Source organism: Bison bison, unplaced genomic scaffold, assembly GCF_000754665.1.
Source record: "Bison bison bison isolate TAMUID 2011002044 unplaced genomic scaffold, Bison_UMD1.0 scf7180017864530, whole genome shotgun sequence".
NCBI lineage: Eukaryota > Metazoa > Chordata > Mammalia > Artiodactyla > Bovidae > Bison > Bison bison.
In genome coordinates, this window is record NW_011495080.1 from 9,657,691 (window position 1) to 9,666,264 (window position 8,574).

Here is an 8,574-nt window from a genome sequence, read left to right on the forward strand (position 1 = left end):
AGTGCAATTGTGTGGTAGTTTGAGCATTCTTTGGCATTGCCTTTCTTTGGGACTGGAATGAAAACTGACCTTTTCCAGTCCTGTGGCCACTACTGAATTTTCCAAATTTGCTTGCATATTGAGTGCAGCACTTTCACAGCATCATCTTTTAGGATTTGAAATAGCTCAACTGGAATTCCATCACCTCCACTAGCTTTGTTCATAGTGATGCTTCCTAAGGCCCACTTGGCTTTGCATTCCAGGATGTCTGGCTCTAGGTGAGTGATCACACCATTATGGTTATCTGGGTCATGAAGATCTTTTTTGTATAGTTCTTCTGTGTATTCTTGCCACCTCTTAATATCTTCTGCTTCTGTTAGGTCCATGCCATTTCTGTCCTTTATTGTGCCCATCTTTGCATGAAGTTTTCTGTTTGTATCTCTAATATTCTTGAAGAGATCTCTAGTCTTTCCCATTCTATTTTCCTCTATTTCTTTGCATTGAACACTGAGGAAGGCTTTCTTTATCTCTCCTTGCTATTCTTTGGAACTCTGCATTCAAATGGGTATATCTTCCCTTTTCCCCTTTGCCTTTAGCTTCTCTTTTCAGCTATTTGTAAGGCCTCCTCAGACAACTGTTTTGCCATTTTGCATTTCTTTTGCTTGGGTATGGTCTTGATCACTGCCTCCTAAACTATGTTCGAACCTCTGTCCACAGTTCTTCAGGCGCTCTATCAGATCTAATCCCTTGAATCTGTTTTTCACTTCCACTGTATTATCATACGGGATTTGATTTAGGTCATACCTGAATGGTCTGTGATTTTCTCTACTTTCTTCAATTTAAATCTGAATTTGGCTATAAGGAGTTCATGATCTGAGCCACAGTCTGCTCCTGATCTTGTTTTTGCTGATTGTATGGAGCATCTCCATCTTTGGCTGCAAAGAATATAATCAATCTGATTTTGGTGTTGACCATCTGGTGATGTCCATGTGTAGAGTCTTTTCTTACGTTGTTGGAAGACGGTGTTTGCTATGACCAGTGCATTCTCTTGGCAAAACTCTATTAGCCTTTCCTACTTCATTCTGTACTCCAAGGCCAAATTTGCCTGTTACTCCAAGTATTTCTTGACTTCCTACTTTTGCATTCTAATCCCCTATAATGAGAAAGGCATCTTTTTTGGGTGTTAGTCCTAGAAGGTCTTGTAGGTCTTCATATAACTGTTCAGCTTCTTCAGCATTACTGGTCGGGGTATAGACTGAGCTGAGCTTCTAGCTCTTTTCTTTTTTCTCTTCTGGTTAATTAACAGATCATTAGTACTAAGATCGCTAAAACATTTTTTTAAGAAGGTAAGAGGGTGGAAAGAGAGCTCATTTCTTCCTGAATTTTTATCAATCTATACTCAATTTGTCAGGTTTATTATTTTTCAAGCTTCTTTATCTGCATATAATCACCACTGTCATGCCGCAAACGGAGGGGAATTTATTGAATACCGAAGGTGCATCTGCTTCAGACTTGGAGGTTTTACTGCCTGTGCACACTCAGCAGAATTAATTTGCTTGATTGTGTATTTTTAACTACATCTTGATAATTTTGTTTAGTGTCTTGTACGTTTTATATATATACCCAGGCACTATAAGTACATGTTTGATGTTACAATAAGTTACTACTTTTTAGTAGTAGTAAAACCTTTTCCATCTAAATTGTGCTGTCATATACTTTGAGACGTTTGGGTCTTAATCTCCTAAACTTCTGTTATCTCAGTATTGATAGATTTAATTTATTTTAGAAAGTGCCACCAGCACTAAAATGAGAGTTCATAGTAATAAGGAGAATTTCTTAGTATTAGCCAATAGTAATTAGCATTCATGGAGTGCTTACTATATACCAAGTACTTTGTTAATCTTTTACATGCCTGATGCCTGTAATCCACCAACAACTCTATGAAGTAAGAACTGTTCCTTTATTAACATCACTTTACAGAACAGAAAAATAGAAGCTTAGAGAAGGTCCTTGTCATGTTACAGTAATTGTTAGATATGATTGCTATAATGTGAAATTTCACAGTATAAATGTGGGATTTTTTTCATTACCTTGTAAAGTTAAGTTTAAATGAAAATGTTTCCTTAGAAGAGAGTTCATTGCTGTATATTAGATTTTAGCTGCCGCTTTTGTGTTTAATTGGGAAATGACGACCAACTATATTATTACTTGTTACCAGTTTTCTTCTAATCTGATGCTATTGGCTTATCATTCCTACTTCTATGTTATTCATTTATCTTGAAAAAGGTATTGGTAGTCTTAAACACATTCATTGTAAGTTAGGCTTGTTTTTATAACAACCCATCTGTCCTAAAATTCTCATTAATATCTGTTATATCACACAGTATTTTGGTTTTGGGCATGTGTGAAATACTGACATGGAGCAAATATTGAGTAACATAGTTGAAAGACTATGAACTAATTATTTAAAAGCAAGTATTTAGTTGTAGAAAGTGGATTCTTCAGGAGAGCATGATTTGGGCCAGGTCAGGAATTGCTTTGGTGAATGTGTCGTGAAGAGAAAAGTAACGGTACTTTTCACAGGTCTTGCCAGTGGTAGTCATTAGTGGAAGTATTCCACGTTTCACCTGAGGCCCAAGAAGTGTTATATTATCTGCTGAGAGATTTCAGTGGCATACCTGCCTGTTACTGATCATGGATTTTTTTAACCATAAAATGACAATTTTAGAAATTTTTGTGTATGGGGATAATTGCAATACCAGAGAACCTTTGTCCCTCAGTTTGGATAAACTCTTATATCTTGAACTGCAGATCAAGTGCTAGGGTTACCATTCTTGGGTTGTCTGGCTTCATGACTCTGACAGTCAAATTCTTACGTCAGGTATCTGAGCATATTCCTGATATACAAAACATTGTAATGTTTAAGCAATAGAATGATGTGGTTGAAAAAAATAGCCAAACCCAAACAAACGAATAATCCCACTTTGAATGCTTGAATAACTTGCAGCCTATCTGGGTGTCCTGCTCTATATTAATCTGGTAACACTTTCTGTGTAAGAGTGTGTACTAATGTTATTTTCAGAGGAGAAATTACCAGGGTGAAGCCTAAATGCATAGAACTCTTTATAACTCAGGTTTTGAATATTAGTTAATTCCTTCTATCTGTGGAATTATCTTGAAAAGAAATTAGCTCTGAGAAATGGAACTGTGGCTTTTAGACAGAGTTTCTTTCTAAGCTGTGCAAAAATAATATTTTTAAAAAGTTGAGACTCTTCTTGGCTATACGGATGCTTTGGTAGACCTAAATTCCAAAGTACCTGGTTGTGTCTGGTAGTTTTTATTTTGGATGAGAAGAAAAAGTGAGGAATACTTCTAAGAAAAAAAAAAAAAAGCTAAATACTAGAAACATTGTGTGTACAAGTGATTGAATTATATGAAGAAAATAACTTTCGGGGAGAAGAGTTGTTTGTAGTGTTCTTGGGTTTTTGACATATAAATTGTTGGGATCATTCTGTATAAGCTTCTGTAGGAGAGTGGCCATGCCATTTTCATGCCTTTTGCTCATTAGATTATTTACTGAGTTCCTTGGAATCCAACATTTGGACAGTTGTAGATGTTTGAGACTTTCTGAGCTTCATTCTCCTTTCCTTTGAATGGGCAAGCTCTGAGGACATAAGATGGACTAATGGGATTGTCATAGAGTTAGGCACGAACTCACTTAGTGAAATTTGTGAGTCATCTTCGATATTTATATCCCCGAGTTAAACTTTCCTCACCACGTTTTCATGATTTTCCAATTTATCCTTTCTTTGCCTGCCTATCCTTTCTTTGCCTGACTAGCTACCTGTTGTTCCTTATGATTGTAAGTGGACAAAATCACTTATTTGCCTTGAAATTTGGATACATAAAAAAATACACCAGAGGAAGAAACTTTTAAAGGAGATGGTTTTGTTGCCTTTATCTGCCCTGGATCTCTTTTCGGTTCTAAGTGTATAATTATAATGATATGAATTGTTAATTTGTAAGGTTTAAGATACTTCTTTGAAGGTCATTTCTTTCGGAGACAGTTAACTGGAGCTAAAGAACACAATGTCTTCAAACCACAGATTCTGCAAGATGGAAGTGAGACCCAGCCACCACTCAATTTGCCAGGTCATCTGATTGCACATGTGTGACTCTTTATAAAGCATCATGCTACTCTTTTTATTGTTGCAAGCACAGAGTTTTAAAATTGATCCATAGCTGGTAAAGAGAGGTTTCTTTGAGAGCATTGTGGGGATAAGAGAGAAATGGCTTGGCCTTAAGAGAGTCTAGGAATAATCGTATAGACTGGCTTCACCATGTAGATTTCAACTAAGTACTAGAGAAACCAGGAAAAAGTAATGCAACTCTAATGACTGGGTGTTACCCTCTTAGCAGCAGGAGTATGGCTTCTCGGCTGCTATTAGCCCTTCTCAGACTCTGCTTTTACCTTAAAAAAAAAACCTTTTACCTCATTTGGTATCTTAGTGTAGTACATAACTGCCTCATTACTTCTGCTGCTTGTCTTCTCTGTGTTTTTCAGCTACTTTCCCTCTCCATATAGCTTGAATTTAGCCTGCTAAAAGAGACAATCTGGTTCCATTAGCTGCATTTTTGTTGGGCAGATCTCCCATGCCAGGCCTCTTTGTGGGTTGCTGGCCATACTTTTGCTGTTCCTGGGAACGTTGGTCCTGCTGATGGTGATTGTGATAGCAGAGTCAGTGCCATAAAACATGGCCCTGGACCCAGTAAAGGGGAGTTTTTGGTGCCAGTCTTCTAAAAGAGGGATCAGTATTTCACTTTCGGAATGTTATAACCTTTCCAGTCTACGTGATTTTCTTCCACTTTAAAGGTTATAGAATTAAAGGTAACCTGTGGGCTTGATTATTTGTTAATATAGCATCAACAATCCTTTCCATGCTGAGAAAAATGTGAGAAGAGTTCTCTGATCAGCACCTGCAGTTCCTTTCCTGAACTGGTGCTGTTGCCATCTTTGGCTTTGTAGATTCAGAGACAGCCTGGAGTTTCCACTCAAAAAGAGCCATTCCATTTCCTGTAACAGCATATTAGGCCGTTCTGTCAGTTGCTGTGATTTTCCAGACACCCACAATTATGCTGCACAATTTGAGTTGGTGATTTAGTGAATCCTTAAAGTACTGCTTCTGCCCTTGTATTTTCCACATTTGGGCATACTCTGCAATAGCTGCTTTATATCGTCTCATTCATTCCTTCAACGACAGGCACTACTGAGTGTCATCATGTGTCTGGCACCATTTCCTTCTGGGAAAACAGAATCGCACAGTGGTTAAAGCATGGATTTTCAAGAATCAGGCATACTGGAGTTCAAGCCATGTCTCCTTTGCTTACTAACTGTAGTTTGGGCAAGTTACTTAGTTTTCCTAAGCTTCAGTTTTTTTGTCTGTAAAATGACGGTATTAGAAACTATAGTATATATAGGTTTGTTGTGGGAATTTATAAAAGTTTAATGATGTATGTAGTATACTTAGCACAATGCCTAGCTCATGAGCTCAATAAATATATGTTAATTCGGTTACAGTGATCACTACAATTGCTGTGAGTTGGCTGCCAAAATACTTTCCAGCACTTGGCAAATAGTTCCTGTTATCTTGCTTTGCCATTTGATATTTGTTGCCTTTTCGTTGGTATTAATCCAACCGTTTAAGAAAAAGTCAGATGTAAAATCTGTGATAAAGTCAAGATGGACAGCGGTTTATTAAGTTAGAGCATATTATTTTATGGGTGGCTTATTTTTGGCAGCACCTTTTGCTAATTGTTCAAGAAATTGTTAAACTTTTTGATATAATTTTGCTTCTTTGTGATTAATATCTTATAGAACAAAGCATAATTTTTAGTAGCAAAACTCAGAACAGCTTTCAGTTTTATTATTTATTGTAAACATTAGGCTATGGGTACAAGAACATATTCTGAGTTTACAAGTAAGAATTACATCTTGTCTTTGATTCACTGATGCCTCCCAGTGTGCCTGGCATATAATTGGTGCTAAGAGAATGTTGAAGGAAGGAAAGAAGGAAAGCAGGAACATTACATCAGTTATTTTCAGGCTTATTTTAGTCCACAATATGTCTTTGCTTGTAAGTTTATTTTCCTGTTACCTCATCTTCTAATCTATATAGCTTCTCTACCTGTGTATTTCTCTTTGTTTCTGTTACTGATGGCTTCTGTTTCCTGACTTTTTTATTTGACCCTCCTAACTTCTGCTATTCGGAGAAGGTAGTGGCACTCCACTACAGTACTCTTGCCTGGAAAATCCCATGGACGGAGAAGCCTGGTAGGCTCCAGTCCATGGGGGTAGCTAAGAGTAGGGAACGACTAAGCGACTTCATTTTGACTTTTCACTTGCATGCACTGGAGAAGGAAATGGCAACCCACTGCAGTATTCTTGCCTGGAGAATCCCAGGGATGGGGGAGCCTGATGGGCTGCTGTCTATGGGGTCGCACAGAGTCGGACACGACTGAAGCGACTTAGCAGCAGCAGCAGCAAGAATCCCAGGGATGGGGGAGCCTGACGGGCTGCTGTCTATGGGGTCGCACAGAATCGGACACGACTAAAGCGACTTAGCAGCAGCAGCAGCAACTTCTGCCGTTGCTACTAAGTAATGGTGACAGGTTCAGTTTCATGGGAGTGCTGTATTGACTGTGTACCCTAACAAATGGTCTATAATCAATTCCGCACTGTATGGATGTACATTTAGTGACTTTTTGATAATTTTTTTAAAGATTTGCCTTGGTTTAATTCATGTCTATGGAATTCTGTGAAATGCAGTTCACATTTCACTTTTAGATTCCACTCCCAAATGTAAACAAAGTATACAGTTGTTGATCGCCTCTCCTTTTATTTATGTTATCTTAGGAATTAGAATTAGTTATTTCAGTTATCCGATTCTCACATCTCTTCTTCAGAACTTTTACCTTGTTCTTAAAGCCTTCAGCCCTATTTTTCTTCCTTAATAAGAGGCAGCCTTGCCTATATCATGGCAAAAGTAGGAAACATTTCTTTACTCTCCCCTTTGGCATCACAATTTTTTTTTGTCTTCTGTCTTTGGTTCTTTGAAGGAAGACGTGTTCTTCCTTTCCAAACTTAACACTTCTACCTTTGCCAGTCAGTCTTCCTCAAACCTTTCTCCAGCAACCCTTCTCTCTGTCCTCCTCTCCACTTCTATCTTCCTTTCCCCAAACTTCTCCCCCTTGACCTACAAACATGGCCCAAATCCCTTTTAGTCAGTAAGTGAACTTCCCCTCCAGACTATCTTCAGTCTAGTTACTGCCATCTGTTCCTCTTTACTTTCACTGTCAAACTTCCATTAAATTCAGTTCAGTCTCTCAGTCGTGTCCAACTCTTTGCAACCCCATGGACTGCAGCACACCAAGCTTCCCTGTCCATCACCAACTCCCGGAGCTTACTCAAACTCCTGTCCCTCGAGTCGGTGATGCTATCCAACCATCTCATCCTCTGTCATCCCCTTCTCCTCCTGCCTTCAATCTTTCCCAGCATCAGAGTCTTTTCAAATGAGTCATTTCTTCACATCAGGTGGCCAAAGTATTAGAGTTTCAGCTTCAGCATCAGTCCTTTCAACAAATATTCAGGACTGATTACCTTTAGGATTGCCTGGTTGGATCTGCTTGCAGTAAAAGGGACTCTAAAGAATCTTCCTCAACACCAGTTCAAAAGCATCAATTCTTTGTCACTCAGCTTTCTTTAGAGCCCAACACTCATCCATATATGACTACTGGAAAAACCATAGCTTTGATTAGACGAACCTTTGTTGGCAAAGCAATGTCTCTTCTTTTTAATATGCTATCTAGGTTGGTCATAGCTTTTCTTCCAAGGAGCAAGCATCTTTTAATTTCATGGCTAAAGTCACCATCTGCAGTGATTTTAGAGCCCAGAAAAATAAAGTCAGCCACTTTCCATTGTTTCCCCATCTATTTTCCATGAAGTGATGGGATTAGATGCCATGATCTTAGTTTTCTGAATGTTGAGTTTTAAGCCAAATTTTTCACTCTCCTCTTTTACTTTCATCAAGAGGCTCTTTAGTTCTTCTTCACTTTCTGCCATAACAATGGTGTCATCTGCATATCTAAAGTTATTGATATTTCTCCCAGCAATCTTGATTCCAGCTTGTGCTTCATCCAGCCTGGTGTTTTGAATGATGTACTCTGCATATAAGTTAAATAAGCAGGGTGACAATATATAGCCTTGACATACTCCTTTCCTGATTTGGAACCAGTCTGTTGTTCCATGTCTAGTTCTAACTGTTACTTCTTGACCTGCGTACAGATTTCTCAAGAAGCAGGTCAGGTGGTCTGGTATTCCCATCTCTTGAAGAATTTTCCACAGTTTGTTGTGATCCACACAGTCAAAGGCTTTGGCATAGTCAGTAAGCAGAAGTAGATGTTTTTCTGGAACTCTCTTGGTTTTCCTCTGCCTTTTCTAAATCTAGCTTGAACATCTAGAAGTTAACAATTCACGTACTGTTGAAGCCTGGCCTGGAGAATTTTGAGCGTTACTTTACTAGCGTGTGAGATGAGTGC